The sequence below is a fragment of the Microplitis mediator genome, chromosome 5 (assembly GCF_029852145.1).
Source record: "Microplitis mediator isolate UGA2020A chromosome 5, iyMicMedi2.1, whole genome shotgun sequence".
Classification (NCBI taxonomy): Eukaryota; Metazoa; Arthropoda; class Insecta; order Hymenoptera; family Braconidae; genus Microplitis; species Microplitis mediator.
Window position 1 is genome coordinate 20427826 of NC_079973.1, and position 17409 is coordinate 20445234.

General features: G+C 33.6%; 1 protein-coding gene across 2 annotated transcripts in view; it reads right to left on the reverse strand.

The window, feature by feature from the left end:
• Positions 1–13490: 13490 nt before the first annotated feature.
• LOC130668432 (ras association domain-containing protein 4) overlaps positions 13491–17409 on the reverse strand; it is a 208646-nt gene continuing 204727 nt past the window's right edge. For both annotated transcript variants that reach the window (XR_008990014.1, XR_008990013.1), the window contains one exon: positions 13491–13958. The gene's annotated coding sequence lies outside the window, so the exon portion shown is untranslated. The remainder of the gene's footprint in view (positions 13959–17409) is intronic.

A 17409-nucleotide genomic window follows, 5' to 3' on the forward strand; every position in this document is an offset into this window, starting at 1 on the left:
ATGCTGCAATGTCAATGCGTTATGAATGCAAAGTACGGTTTAACCAACCGAGCAAACCTATCCATCAACTATCCCTTGCAAATAACTCGTGCTGGTAGAGACAAAACGTGTCTACACGTTTACAAAATACACATACACGCACACATATATATAAATATGCATACAAGCATTGTCTAGCTTACTTTCACACCCTTCTATTCTAGCATCCATACTCTGAACCATCAGACAATGCATAGATACGTGTTGTTTCCACATACGCATACACCCTCAACTGTACTCTTGTGTCTTGTTTATCTCGTAATTCAATTTACATCGCTTCGATTTATGATAGTTGAATGTTGACCGAGTTGCTTTTGTATACGTTATTACCACTATTACTCGTACTATGATATTATTGTTGCAGCTTGTGAGATGACCAAATTAGTAAGTAGTAAGATTAGCAAACAACTCAATGGCTCGCATCAACAAAGAGAATATATACTGAAAAAAAGTAATACTCGTCCCAAATAAATCAATTTATTGGTGCAATTTTTTGAATACTTCTTAATCAGTGCTGCCAATCTCCTAATACCGTAAGAAGGACGGTGACGATAGAAAGGTCTAACTAAGAGTTGAAAATAATTTGAACTTTTGTAATAGTGAAAATTGGCATATTTTTGTTATTTTAATACTTTCAAGGTGTACAACAGCTCACCTGACACTTTGTTGCAAGTAGTTTGAACGGTATCCGCCTTCCCTTGCCAGTATAGTGTCTGACTGAAGCCCACAACACAGTTTTACGCCAGCGCGTACTAGTAAGAGATGCAATCTAAGGTAAGAGTGCGTTAACATAGCCTTACTGACGAGTCTGTTAACGTACTCAGGACGAAACTACAAAAATCATGCAAGTAGGCATATACCTTGAGTTATGGTGGTTGACTTATAGCTCAATACACTGAATTACAAGTAATATAGTACAGTGTAGCACAGAACAAGTGCATAGTATAAGGATAACCAGTGGAAAACAAGCGTTACCCAAAAAACGGGTAATTACCCGGAGATTGGCAGCACTGTTCTTAATGACAAACAAATATATTTAGGGGCCATTCATAAAATACGTTAGGTAAAATTCTATCATTTTAGACCCCCTCCTCCCTACGTCACACTATGCCATATTTTCTTTTCTGTAATCCCCCTATCAATTATGCACATAGAAATATTTATATATTCACACATATGGAACGAATGACTTTCTATCGTAATATAAAAATAAAATTTTAAAAAACCGAGAGAAAAATTTGCAAAATTGTCTGATAAGCTGCGAACGTCATGTTTCCTTAGACCCCCGACCCCCCCTTGTTTCATCTTGTCGCAGTTAGCTACATCCCCTCCTCCCCCATAGGTGCGAACGTATTTTTATGAACGGCGCCTTGATACAACTAAATATGACAGTTGATTCAAATAATTTTGTAATTTGACTGAAATATATCGTTCATTTATGGTTAAAATATCAAATTCGTAACGAATAACGGAAAATTTGGTGATAATTAACATATATTTGAAGCACGAGGTCCAACTAACATTTCCTACATCAATTTAATCATTTCTTTACCACAAATAAATCACTTATTTCTCACAATTAAATATTTATTCGACCATATGCAACTATACGATATCTTTGGCTCAAATAAATCTTCTTTTCAGTGTACATATATAAATACATATGTATATAAATATTTAAAGTAAAAAAGAGAAAGCTCATTAACTGTCTGTCAATTAAAGATATAATTATATTATATATAACAGCGGTTGATCTGGATGAATTTACCTAAATGTGAATTTATTAGCTACGAAAATTACGTCTTTGTTCTTCTCTGAGTATAAAAGCATTATGAATGAAATGCACTCTTGATTCAAAACAGTTATATATTCGTGGATGCGCAAAATATAATCCATTCACTCTACTCGTCTACACTCTGCCAGAGAGGGTCGTTTCTCTATTGCATTAGCTTAACTTTTTAATTTAATATCAACACGCGGTATACCGGAAACAGTGCATTAAGCAAAATAAAAAAAAAAATAAAATCATAATAATAAAACGCTGAAAACAAACTAACCAAGTTTATTCAAATAAAAAAGACTTTTATAAAATGATAATAATAATAGTAATGGTAGTAAGTTAAATGATTTAATTAGACTTCTGAGTGTGACATTTAATCAATATGATTATGGAGAAATATTTTCATATTTTTTTAAAGAGCTTAAGTTGAAAAAAAAAAATTGTAATTTTTTGTAGATGGATTTTTTTTCGATACCGAGCGGAAATCACGATAGAATACTTTACATGGCTTTATTCATAGACTATCCCTAGTAAAATTTAAATCGAGGCACTAGCCAGCGCCTGGTCAGTTTCGCTAAAAATCATCTTAATCGAATATGACGGCTATTGAAATGCTGTTACTAATTTTAGAGTTTTAATCTATACGTTAGAATATTGAAAATAATTAATTGTAAAATCAAACTAATAAGTTGATAGTGATAAATTAATATGATTAACATAAATATATGCAAGGGATTAATATCAATTAATTTAAAGGAATTAACGAAGTGACTATAGATACATTCAAACAATACCAGTGAATTCAATTAAGTGACGTAAATAAGCTACAAAATTTTAAACTAAGAAATTATTTACTAATTAGAATCAACTATTAGATAAAAGAATTTGTTGAACATATTGATCAGTATATTATTATTTTTATTAATATTAATTTTAATGATAATAAAGCAAGGGAAGGGGGGCAAAATGGGTCCCCTAAAATTTTGGATGTCTCGAAATATGGGGGCGAAATAGGACATTGAGGCAAAATGGTCCCCTCAAAATTTTTAACATGGAAAGTGTTGGGGGGGGGGGGGGGGCTAAAATCTTCCAAATCTTCACTATCAACTCTTTTTTATACTAAATACATAGCAAAAAGTTTCAAAACATAAAACAAGCGAGAAACATACATTGAGTTTTGTAGGGGGCCCGTTTTACCCAATTTTTCAGGATTTTTTAATTTTGATAGACACAGTAAATTAACACCAAAAACTCAGCAGAAGAAAAAAAAAAGTGAAACAAGCTGAAAAACTTACATTATAAAAATTTTTTGAGGGGGGCCCATTTTGCCCCACATTTTTTAATTTTTTATTTTTAATTTGCAGAACAAATTAAGGTCAAATACTTGACAAGGGATTAAAAAAAAATGAAACAATAAAAAAAAACTGAGGATTTGAAAATTTTTTTCTTAAGGGGCCCATTTTCCCCTTCCCCTCCTTCCCCTATATTACAAATTATCACATCATAAAATATATACAGCGTTTTATTTTTTGATTTAGCAATGGTTACTACAATTGAGTTTTAGGTTATTCAGTGTATCATGTAAATAAACACAATTATTTATTGACGTACGTATTCCATAGATGTATGTAATGTCAATTTCTTACTTCTAGGTGACGCACAATCTCCAAAATTGTCTCGATCTCGTTTAGTTTGAAACGAGCCGGCCCTTGTCTATTTTTATTATGGATAACGAGGGAATATTAATATAATTTTAGTTTTTCTACATTTGTCAGCAGTATTCAAAGTTGACCGTTCAAAAACTGGGCAGGTATGCATATAACATATCAAAGGGGCTGGTAGTTTATTGTCAGTGCTAGTTAAAGTTGATGAAAAGACAGTTTTCTGACTACGCCACACATTGCGTGGCCACAAAGGTTATTCAAAGACACAGATACAGAAAAAGTGGCTTGGAACAAAGACCTTCAGGTCAGTTCGCTAGGTTTGCCGACTCAGTAAAAGGGGAGCGAAAATATTTTTCTAATACGTGTCGTTTAACGACCCTTACGATGTCAAACGTTATTTCAGCTATCAACCAACTACATTAAGTATGTTCTTTTTACTTCATCAAACAGTTCTAATAATAGTTACATTGCAAACCCTCCTAAATTATTCCACGTTTGTATACTTGATTAGTCGGTTATCATTCTCATGCACGTTCTTTCTCCGAAATTAAAGATGTTTTGCGATGACGCCGGGTAATCCACGTGTATTTTAATCACTTTACTTTGCATAGTATAAATACTATCGATCGTCCTCAACAAAAATATCACTTAAAAAATTATACGCATATATTTTTTAGTTATTTTAGTATCATAAATTATAACCTTCACATTTAGCTGCCAAATTCGTCCTGTCTGCGTAAAATTTTTTTGACCCCATAATTAAATTAAAGACTTTGAACCATTGAAATATCTATATAATTATGTATTTCATGCATCAGATAAAGTATATCTACATACATGCAGGTTAATAAAAAAAAAATAGTAAAAAGAATTATGTAACAGAATAGGAATAAAAAAAAGCTATGCAAGTATTTTTTCCTTTCATTACGATGAATTTTATGAATACCGAAAACACTTGGTACGTTCGTTTGCAAGTATCGCACAGAGGATATAAACGTGGTGCGTGAGAGAGTGAGTTGCCGAGTTGCACAATTGTCGTATATTTGCTGCATATACCAACGAATAAACGAAAATAACCCACACGAGGATGAATATACACATATATAGAGTAACCAATATTCGCACATTCACCCTTTCACCCGATCACCTACAAAGAACGTCAGTACAGGGAGAGAAAGAGACTTTGAGTCTACCAAACTATGTATAGGAAAATATATGTGCGTGTGCGTTTGCGTAGACTGTGTGACTACGCCGAGAGACGCGATAGTAGTAGAGCCACATACATAAATAAATATATATATAATCTATGTATATGTACATAGAAAGGATATAGTATATAGGAATAAGGATGAAGAAGAGGGTGTGGGTTAGGGGACAATAACGGTGCTGCGTTTTCGGGCAACGACCTGTCGCCATTCCAGCAAAACCCATCCGACCTAACCTTTTCGCCTATTCCGGGAAACCGACCTACCCACCCTCATCTCCGTTATCCAACCTCTCTGCTTCTACGTCCTGAATTTCGTCGAGCCTGTGGGGCTTGAGTATTCTCTGTATACTCTCCCTTTTTCCATCATCTTTTTGCTCTCTGCGAGAGGAACCTTTTTTTTTTGTTTCATTTCTTCCTTCGATTTAATATTTTTTGTTTATTTCTACTTTATGTTAATGCTATTTTGAACTTTTAACGGACTAAAAAGTTACTATAATGAACTAATCACGAAGAAGAGGACGAATCGTCAGAAGTACTAATCAACGTCCTCTAAATTAATTAGAATGATATGTAAAGGATTGATCGGTCAACTTTGCGGATAAAGGTATGCCTCTGGTATAGTGGTTGTGGCAGGGCTTGTGAAGCTTTGCGGAAAGCATCACTTGAGAATTCGAGGCTTTAGTAGAGGACCGAGGTTGAACTCTACGGCCAACAGGAAAATGTCGTTATAACATGTGAATGTGTGTGTGTATGTGTGTGTGTGTTTACCACTTGTGTATAGTCGCACAGAATTTCACACTGCACACGCCCAGAAACTCACCAATTTCTCTGTATACGATATACGTTACTGCTATTTATTTTCCTTCTCTCTTATTCTAGCGAGCGACGTACTCTCGGTTAGTAATTCGGTAATCAATACTGGAGAGACGAGTGCTCAATTGAGATGCCAATTGGTGAGCTTCAAAATCCTTTGCAAAGATCCTATGTACTCTTGCATACATCATTCCTGTACCTATATGCTGATATTGGTTATCGTGGATTAAAATTTTCCATCACATTTTTTTTTATATTTCACGTATAAAATAATAAAACCATCAAATAAAATAAATGATAATTTAATATTTAGTTAAAACTATTTTTGAATTCCCTTATGTCTTAAAAATTAATTTTCCCAGACTATCGTCGACTGGCGTTTTAACCCATTTACTGGGGTAAGAAAAGTTTAAAAGAAAAATGAAGCACAAGCAAGTTTTTTTTTTGTTTTCAAGTTTTTTGCTTGTTTTTCTTCTTTATTCGAATAAAGTAAAAGTAAGTACACGCAGAGGGAAAAGACAACTCTTTGAAGACAACGATTATCACTGTTACCAAAAAAGCCTAAACTTTTTGGCTTTGCGATTCCGAAAATATTATCGTGCGCCTCTGGGTTCAACAAAGTCAGACGTTGGCTATTCTACTAGTGTGAATGAACTCCGAGCTGCTATATATATATAGCTGAGTGTGTAGATACATATATATAAGTCTACGAATGAGGAAAATGAGAAACCGAGAAGAAGCTAAAATTTGATAGTGTTGGTAGTGATGGAGACCGCCCAACTCAGACGAAAGTTAGCTAGACCTCTAGCCAGACGGGATATATATTCGGCTTCGTGCGTGAGCGAACCTTCGAGGGTTGAGGATTTCACCCTCGGGGATAAGTTATGTCTGACGATCAGCCGGCTGCAGGCTTCATAAAATTTTCTTCGAAATACTTCTTCTTCTACTACTTCTTCAGTTGTGGAGTAAAAAGTAAAAAAAAAACAAAATTTCCAATTGCAACCCACGTATTAAACTTAAGAAGTGGAATAAAAAACAAGAACAACAACAACAACAGGAGCAAAAAAACAGCGAAACCTCGAAGTACACTTAAATCTTCTCCACTGAAATTCCAGGCCGTTAATAAATTGAAAATACGTGGGCTAAAAAAAATAAAATACTGTAAAATAAAGTAAATCGAGCGGAGGTTGCGGGGGGTGATTCAACCCCGTGGAGGAAGAGATTGACTCTTCCGAGAGTAAAGTAAAACCTGCGGGTTTATCCCAACGACTAATCCCTTGATCTGGGAATTCTCGACGGACTTGCTTGCTATATACTTCCTCAATCCACTGTCGTTCCCCCTCTCTCTTTTATCTTTATCATTATTTTTTGCTCATTTGCCATACACTGAGAGCACAAAACAGTTCACTCTCGCGGGTGCACCAACTGATTTTCCTAACCATCCGAAAGAATTCGAAAGCAGCTTTGGCTTAAGCCCCGCAAATTCTTTCTTGAAACAATACAACCTAAGGCTCTATACTAAAAATAAAAATATTTTTAAAATTAAATAACAACCCAAAAAGAAATAAAGAAAAAATAAAAAAGCAAAAAGAAAGTTAACGAAACAAAGGAAAATCTTTAAGAAATAGATATTTTCTTCAGCGTGTATTTTTCTTTCTGTCGTTTATTTTATCTCGAACCCAAACGTTAAAGGAATAACAAAAGACGTCGGTGTGAACGAACTCGACGGCTCAGACAGAAAAAGTTTGATGCCCAGACGCACATTTTTCTTCGGGTGTGCGTGCGCGCGTGTGAATCCTTGGGGTAAGGACATAGTATATAGAAGTAATATATATATATAGGCTCGTGAAGAAGGGTAGGTTGATGGTTGGAGGTAGGCCAAGGGTTGTGAGCGTGGGCTAGGGGATGGTGGCGCGTCGTTGTCGTCGTCTTTCGTCCCGGAGTTTGGGAGTAGAGGGAGGTCGCGTCTGGTAGCGCGACTTGACCCCAGTTGACCCGACAACGACTATTTCTCCTCTCTTTTTCTTTCTTCCCCTTTTCTCTACCACCTCTCTGACGCTGTCTATCTTCGTCTTTGTCTCTGGCTCTTTCTCTTTTACACTGCTACCACCACTGACGTTTTACTACCTGACTGCTTTTGACAACCGTACTCGGAACCCGCGCATTTCACCCACGCTTGACAACCCTCACGCGCCCTCTTTCTATTTCTATATCTATATCTTTTAACGTCTTGTCATTTTCCTGGACGTAGGTAATTATTGATGTGTCTTACGTCGATGACCACCAAGACTACGTTAGTAAAACAGAGGATCAGCTAGAGGTTGTTTGTCTGTGTTGTTACAAATCTACAGTACACGCACTTATTTGTATTTTATATAACATTATTATCGTATTTTTTATCACTGTCAACTTCGTCTTTACACTCGATACATTATTTATAGGGCCAACAGACATGCACGAGAATATTATACTGTTTAATAAAGCAACTGAATTATTAAGAAAATAAAAAGATAAAAAAATTGAAATGAGAATAGTAAAAAATAAAGATAAAGATAAAGATATAAATATTTATGATTCGCTTCGATCGGTTCCAATAAATATTTTACTTGCGTATATATATTTCTGATACTGAGTAGTAATTTAGTAAGTTCGGTATTGGTGGAATAGAAAATTATTTAAAAAATGTAAACTTCCAAAGTGTTTCCGACAGTGTTAGACTTCTTAGCGGATATACTAAAGATGAGGTTGTAAAAAGAGAAGGAAGAAGCAAAGAAAGAGATGGAGAAAATTATCGACCAGGTTAAGTCGACAAAATGGGTAGCCTCGTTAAGAAACTTCGTTACCTATACACCCTTCCAACGTCTCGTGATGTTTCACGAGGGTAAAGTAGCTTTTGAAACTTACAACTTTCCACTTTCCCGTAAGTAGCGTCTACGGATAGTTGCATCTTTCATTTGGCTATTTTTATTTTTTATGCGTTGGAAAAAAAAATTTCATAATTTAGATTTATGTCAGTTACTTTATTCTGCCTAAATTTAACTTTTAAATTGAGTCGAAATATAATAATGTATTTTGTTACTGGATTATTCGTATGATTATTATTACTGACAGTACTTGGGATTTATTTTGATGCGAAATTACTTTATTTGTTAACAATAAAAGAGAGTGAAATACAAGTTATAATTCAGCTATTGTCTAATTGAATTCACTGTCTACAGATATCTGTTTATTTAATAATTTAAAATCTACAAAGTTTTAAAATAAAAAATCTGAAAAACGGTTGATCCCGTGGGCCAACCCCAAGAGTTCCCGCTCCGAGAGCTTGACAACATTATTATTAGTAAACATTTGAGCTCTTCGAAGTCAAAAAACTATTGGACCGAAAAAACATCCATTTCGCTAAAAATAAGTATTTTTTGTCAAATGTAACTTTGGAACAAATCGACCGATTTGCACGTGATCTGCGATAATTGAAAGAGTTTGATGAGAATCAGATTTAATCGAACTTTGAAATGAATCGGTCCAGCAATTTACGAGTTATGCAACAGAAACTTGAAACACAATTTTTTTGTCATTTTTATTTTTCGTATAACTTGTAATCTACTTAATCGATCGACTTCAAAAGCTAATCAGTTCTAAGTCTTGATAAGCCGTTTCGATTGCCGCCAAAAATGTTCAAATCAGTTAATTCGTTCCAAAGATATCGTCGGACAAAAAAGTTTACACACACACACACGACCGGAAATAGTCAAAATAGTTTCCTAGGACCTCTAAACGTCAAGATCTGATAAAAACTCGATTTTCGCAAATTGGACCGAAACCAATAACTTCCTTTTTTTTTAAACTTTTCAATTTTCATAGCAGGAAGTTAAAAAATAAGTATATTCTAGGTTGGTAAATAAGAACGACAGTAAATTTTATTCTGATGTTTGAAAAGATCACATTACGCCCCTATATAATGCGATGCAGTTACCGATGTATATATCTATACATTTAGTGGGACATTAAATGCTTCCAACGCGCGACCTACTAGCACAGTTTCCATGCAAATTCTGTTTACTCCCTACTACCTTTAGCTCTTTCTCTCACACTCGTGTGAACGGATTTGTATACACAGAGAAATCCATGTGCTTGCACTCACTCTCGTACAAAAACCAACACTATACAGGTGACTATTTAACGCGCTTTATCACCCCTTTCTGGTTGCCATCTAGCTTCCTATACACTCTCAACTCTCAATCCATTTAATATCTTAATGTCGCGACAATTGAACACACAATTAAGTATATATTTATTAATAATTTACATACCGGTCACGATAACTCTATTACATCAGATTAATCCTATTCTATTATCTTGTTTATAGTAAGGGGATTTGTTCCACTTATTTATTTTTATTTTTATTTTAATCTTAATATTTAGTATTTAGTAGATGTAAATTTACAAATAGATGGAGTAATCGAGTACTAGTTCCCTGACCGGGTACTGAGTCTCTTACCTTACCCAGAGAGGGAACTACCACGGGCCCAGACTTGGCCCAACTTTGCAGAACCTTGGACCAGGCTTGTAAGCCAGTCTTGGCCCAGTTTTTAGTAAAAGTCTGGAATGATAATTAATCTTGGGCCAAGTCTGGTTGCCAGACCTGGACCATGCTTCGTTGCCAGTCCTGGCCCATACATCGAGGAAACGAATGAATTTAATTAGAAAAAAATTTTATTATTATTAACCTCGTAGAACTCATGATCATTAACGTTTAAATTATCTAAGGGAGGTAAATGATGTGAAAAAACTCAGTGAAAATTTTGCTGGGCTCTGGGCGCGAACTGCCGTCCTTCTGATTGCTGGGCCGAACGGTAGCTACTGGACGAACCTACTAATGTTGTACTGATACATTTATATGATCTACTTAAATAAACCATAGATATAGCCAAACTTGGGTAATCCTACCTTGGCCCAAGTCTGAGTTGCCATTAGACGGCCAAGGCAGGGGCATTCAGTATTGACCCAAGCTCGGGTAATCATTGTAATGGCCAAGGCTAGGTTATCCAGTCTTGGCCCAAGCCCGGGAAATCATTGTAACGGACAGAAATGAGTACCCAATCTTGAGCCAAGCATGGGCCAATATAGGTGTGCCAAAGCTAGGCTCCCCAGTACTGGGCCAAGTAGCGGCCCGTCGTTCAACTCTGAAACTCCTGCATGGATATATGCAAAACAACTCAGAAATCTAGTCATCTAGTAGGTTTTTTAATTTTCAATTTTTTCTTTTTTTCTTTTCATTGCGCGATAGACGTTCCGATGTTCAGGTACACCCATGTCCGATTTCGGTCAATTAGCATCTGCTGTATCATTAAATAGTCGCTGTTCTAAATCGTTTGTTAATATAAAAAATTTTCGAAAACGTAAGTTTTGACAGCGAAATTAGTAATACGGAAGGGTTGTTCTCAGTGGATATTTTGTGAGTAGTATTACATTGGCATCACAGCAAAGCGAGGATTGGCCGGTATACGATATACGGCGAAAATGTTGCTTAGCCGCACGCGAGTTATCCTGACTGTAGAAACAATCCAGTAAGCACCGGATTGGGGTTATTAACGTTGATTTATGTGGACGGCTGTCGCTTGCCGTTAATTGCTGGTGTTACTTGATGTGAACGTATAATTCAAGCTTGCGTATATTATCATTGTGAATTTCTACGCAAAATTTCATGTATCTCTCGATGCATTGATACATTGGTATATCCATACTAAATATTTAAACACATGCGTACATATTATACATCAGTCACTCTCGATTATAACGATATATCAGCTACTACTACTATAATACAAAATTTCCAACGAGAGTAGCAACTATATCCTCAGCATAAATTGCATTGAATTTACGTCAATAATCCGTGGTCATTCTGTAATCATACAATTTAATTTTGTCGTTTAATTGAATTCGTAATTGCCACGCGAATCGCTGAATTCACATTCGTTCTCTCTTTATATACAATTTCGCTTTTTGACAATAAAATTCTCGTGTATATGGACATATTCTATTTATTTGTTTCTATATAAATGTATTTATACTTTGTACTAAAAGCTATTTTATTTTATCGTAACGTTGATCATAAACCGCAAAACCAAAAACTCTATATTTTAATCGCCATTATACGACAATTGGTTTTTTTTTAATTTGGAGTAAAGCCGGGTCAAGTGGAGCGCTAAAGAAAAAATTAACTTTTTTTATATAGTATATGCAAGCGGTCTACAAAAATTTTTGTATTAAATAAACACATAAAATCTGTTATTTTGACAGAAAATTTAACAGACTTTTCGTGTTAAAATTAACTTATTAATGTAAGCACATAACCTAACCAACTCAAGTATACTGATTTAATCTTTGTACAACTTATGTCATTTTAGTAAGCAATTAGCTCGCGTTTCTGTGATTTTTCTGCAAAACGGAGCTATAACTTATCCTCCCGTAAAATGAAAATAAAAAATCTGGGCATTGGTTGGCCCCGCAGGGCCAGCCCAAAAACTCCTTGAACTGAAAACATTGAAGTGAATACATTTTCGAGCTCTTCGAGCTCGGAAATACTTTTGTATGCCATTGTTTTCTTATGAGCTTTTCAAACTCAAACACATTATAGTACATTATACAATAAGACCTCGTTATAAGACTCTTCCCCTCAATTTGTTAAAACTCGCTCGGAACGCTTTCCCCACCAACAACTCAATAAAAGTTTTGCGCCGAAACCTCGCTATAAGACTAACGTCCGGTACGACTAAAATCGGAGATAAAATGTACATACATACATAAAGATTGTAGATTAAATAATTTATTTTCATAAAGAATACTTGAAATCTCGTAGTGTCAGATAATTAATTAACAGAAAAGAACGACAAAATTCTGTTTATTTATTAAATAGATTCACGGTATAATAGAGTAGAGTTGAACCGAATACATAAATAAAACGCAAAACGGTGATAGTCTTATAGCGAGGTTTGGGTGCAAACACTGTTAAGCACAATAGTGGAGGTACCTCAATTCTAAGAATTTTTTCCTCTACAGCCCCGAGCTAGTCTTATAACGAGGTCCTACTGTATCATGATTTATCCGGGGAAAATGACATAAAATGTTATTTTTTCAGCTCTTGGTCGTCGATATCGTTTAAACTAATTGAAGGATTTTGATGTTCAATGTAGCACGGCTGCTCAATTTCAAAACACAGTAAGTGACAAATTTTTCGAAATCGATTTTTTAGTATTTTTAGTTCCAGTGGGGTCTTGTGAGCATGATTCGATGCATATTTCAAAAATTTTATTTTTGTCAGTTACTGTGTTTTGAAATTGGGCAGCCGAGCAATCATCGCGTTTTATTGAGTTTTCGAGCTCGAAGATCGAAGTCTGAGGGACTTTCAAAAAAATAGGAAAAATTTTTGTCTATCAGATTGTTAATGAAATATAATAACTACTGAGATTCTCGTTTAAGTTTAAGTAGTAAATGTGATTTGCAATAAAATTTATAAGGAAAAGTGTCAAAAATAAATCTGCATCTCATATAACTTATAAATATAAGTTGATTAATAAATTTCGATTTGAAATATTAAAAAAAAATTAATCATAAAAAAAAGAACTTTATTTTAAATCAGAACAGAAAAATGTCTGATATAACTTTAGTCTCTTTGGATAATTAATATGTGAATTTTTTAACTCATTTTATAATGTATCATGTGACGCAATGCGAATAACCAACGACTTTAACGATTAAACGGTATCCATGGAAACGCAATAATGATTTTTATAACTTCATGTGCCATGATCGAAACCAATAAGATTCGCTAAATGCATTTTTATACATTCATATCTTTAAATCGACGAAATAAAATATATAAATAATAGCAATAAAAAAAAACGCACAAGCACGAGTTCAAAAGATATTTTAAAAGCAAATGCTTATTTTATATTTTATTAAATATCATTCATTTCAATTTGTCGAGCTTTTAATATTGCATCCATCCAGATTTTTAATACATATTTCTATAAATTATTTTTTATAACAAATAAACTATACACTTTATATTTTTTTTAAATTTATCAAAGTAATAAAAATAATTAAACAGTTATTTCAATTTGAAAGTGTTTGAATAAAAAAAAAAAATAAATTAGCTACCGACCTACCGCAGAGGAAAACGATGTACGGGTGATTTATAAAAGGGTTGTCTTGTCAAGTTGTACTTCTCTGGATGTTGTTGCTGTTGTTGTTGCTGTTACCAACTACCAATGTATATAATGCTCCAATTCCCACGTTCCGTGTATACTCTTGCTCAAGTACTACTCGGCGGCTTGCTCAGCCGTCTTGGCTATTTATGCAGCGTGTATCTATCCGTAGTACGCAGTGCGCTTTATAGGACATATCGTAGTGGACTTGAGGCTGCTAGCAGCCGAGGAATTACTCAGAGCAGCATCTAAAGAGTAGAGAAGTAATGTAATGTAAAATGTTAAGAGAGTTTTAGTTTAACATATAGATTGTATGGTAGTTGCCGTTTTATCCAGTAACCAATAAAAAAGCTGGCAACGCGTGAACCCGGAACGCGCTCTCGATCACGAGTGACCTCCTCCTACGATCAAAGAATCATCCGTGCCGCGTCAAACTCATTGTAACGGTTTGTCCTGGCATATCTGATTATCTTTTTTTATGTTTATTATATCACTGGGTACCATTATCATTTTGTAAGCGTTTTATTCTTATATATTTTCAAAAAATTATAAAGAATTATTTACGCTTATTTTTTTTTTTAATTTTTAGGCCATTAAGTACTTATAGAAATTAGTCTTAAGAAATTTTTATTGTCATTTATTTCCGTTTGAGAGACAAAATATTTTTTATAGTTTGAAAATATTTTCTTACACGGATAAATTATTCTTGTTTAAAATGCTTATGGTGTCATAGTAAAGCCGGGCCAGATTGGCCGCCTGACGGAAATTGAAACAAACATAAAAAATTACTACACAGTAAAAAATTTTTGGTGTGAAAATAGTCCTCGACGACTTTACACGGTGACCTCTGTGTGAATTGACGGTGTAAAAATTTTTCGATGTGAATCATGAAGAAGTGTACTTTTAATACGGTATGAGTATTATCTTTCACACCGTTCGGTGTTATTACCTCAAAACTGTATCTACATTGTACAAAATTTGGTGTAAAAATAGTCCCCAAGAGCTCTACACGGCCGTGTAGTATGAAATAACGGTGTGAAAAATCATCGGCGTAAATTATCCATCCGTTTCATTTTAACGCGGTGTAACCTACTTTATTACACCAGTCCGTGTTACTCGTTATAATTCTGATATTAATTTTTGTCAGATATTAAATAGTACTTTTACTATTTCAATATTTTTATGATTATTCTTCTGAACGCGAAATTATCATAAATTACATATTTATACGTTCGATGGTGTAAAGATTTTTAATTCACACCACCTAAATTTAACACGATATTTGGTATAATTTTCACACAAAAATTTCTACATCGAGTCATTTACACGACACCGTGTAGGAAAAGAGGTGGTAAATTTAACACCTCGGGCAATGCAATCAAAATTTTTCGAGAAGGGTAAATTGTATTTTCAAAGCGTTTGCTAGTTTAATTTTTTTTTTTTTTAATTAGGGAGGACTACAAATAAAATGGAACTCATATTAAATATGATTCGACTAAGTCGCATAATTTTAGAACGAGTAGCCATTTTTTTATTTTGTAAGTGGTAGGATCACTTCAATTCATAATTTATTTACATTATCAATTTATAAAAAACTACAATAAAGAAGTTTTTGTTGTTATCATAAACCTATGATTAAAAAAAAATTTTTTATCTTCTTTTATAGAAACTAGGTTTTAGATTTAATTATAGAATTATGGAATATTTTAAAGAACGTACAACATTAAAAATTAGCTCTGAGTCAATAGTACCAGTTTATTAATTTTTTTTTGTAGATATCGAAAAAATAAATTCCTTTTGTACCTCGATATTAATATTAGATGCAGTTGAAAAAATACGTCGTCTTTATATTAGCTTCTGGCTGAACAAAAGTGTAGATTGCTCATTTTTCCATCTATCGAGATATTTTTAAAATATACAAATGTAAAAAATAAAAAGCATGAAGGAAATATAGAAATAAAAATATAGGATAAAGAATAAAAGAGAGGGAAAGAGGAGAGAAAAAAATAATGATGGGTGGATGAATTCCGCATTGTCGATATAGTCAAGAGGAATTTTTTCGTTATGCTTCGGGTTTGGATATATTTTTTTTTCCTTTTTGCGCACATACCGTTTTCACGTTGGGTTTGTCTTTTGTTCGGGGGGACAGGACCGCGCTAAGATGAAAAACATCAAGTGAGCCTTGCGGCCGATTGGAGCCACGCCAAATAATATACTGGCACACCCTATCCGACGAGGACTAGGCCTCTAGTAGTTTGCATTTACGCTACCACTCTATTCATATTTGTATGTATATCTATACCTATATTATTCGGTGTCCGCTATTGGACGAATAGGGGGATTGAGAGAATACTTTTATATTTATTACAAGCTATGGGTTGAGATTACGATGGAAGTAGTGTGCCATAGTAATTTTTAGTATGGCTTTGGTAGCGAATCCACCCTAGATTCATGTCTTTTGTCATCCATGTTACTATCCACCATTTTTATTTTTTTTTTCATAGCTGAGTGCACAGTGCAATCATTCTTACAAATACGTCATTTTTATATCTGTATTGGATATTATTTTGATATTTTTTTTTCTATTATTAATGATTAATGGAAAATATTAAGTGAGAAGACCGAAATGGACTCGCTTAGGAAATTCGCGGTCTCAACTTCGAAACCCACTAATAGCCAAACTTTAACGAGCTGATGTTTCTAGTATATCGATACTCTATTATATCTTTTACACGCTATATGTTTTTTTTTTTTTTTATACAATAATTAGAATAATTTTTTTTAAAAAACGAATTTCACACTAAGTTAGAATCAACTCTTAATTTTTAATTTGGACAATAAAAATAACATGCATTTAATTAAAAAACGTCGAATTTTTTAATTTCACTGAAGTCAAGAAAATAAAAAATTTTTATTACTGTTGACAAATTTTTTCTTGGGCGTCCCAAATATATTTTCTATATTTTTGACCAAATTTATGAAGATTTTTCCGGGAAAAAAAATCTCAAAGGTTATATACTTAATTACAATTTTGAAAAGTCGCGATAAATTATATGACGTTGCCAAAACTTTGTTCCATAAAAAAATCTTTGTTCTGCAACATAAAATTTTCTACGAAATAGTTTTTTAATTTTTTTTTATGATGTCAAAACTTGAAAAGTGGTGACTGATTTATCGGAACGGTAATAAAAAATTAAGTTCCAGACAGTTTTCCAGCTATAAATCTTTATGTAATGGGCTTTTTTGTTGAGAATATTATGCCTTATAAAATCGTATTATTGATAACGCGAGAAATATTTTTCCAGAGAAGTGCTTTTTAAATTTCTACCGAAAAATGTCATCATAAAAAAATTTTGACTGCTAAATGACACTAATTTTGACTGTTTTCACCGAAATAAATCACTTTAAAGAAGAAAATAAATTAATTTAAGACGCATTGTAATTTTTTTGCATAAAAAATGGGTTTTAGTTTTTTTTTTTTATAAAGATACTGACATTTGATTGCGATAATAAATTTAATTTTTTATGAACTCAAAGTGTTCTCTAGTATGCGTTATAATTTTAGATGACGTCTTTTAAAGTGAATTATTGAAATTAGAATAATTATATGATATATAAAAAATGGAAAATTATAAAAATTAAAAAAAATGTGGGCCAGAGAAATGACCGGATTTTCACGTAAACTACAAATCATCTAAT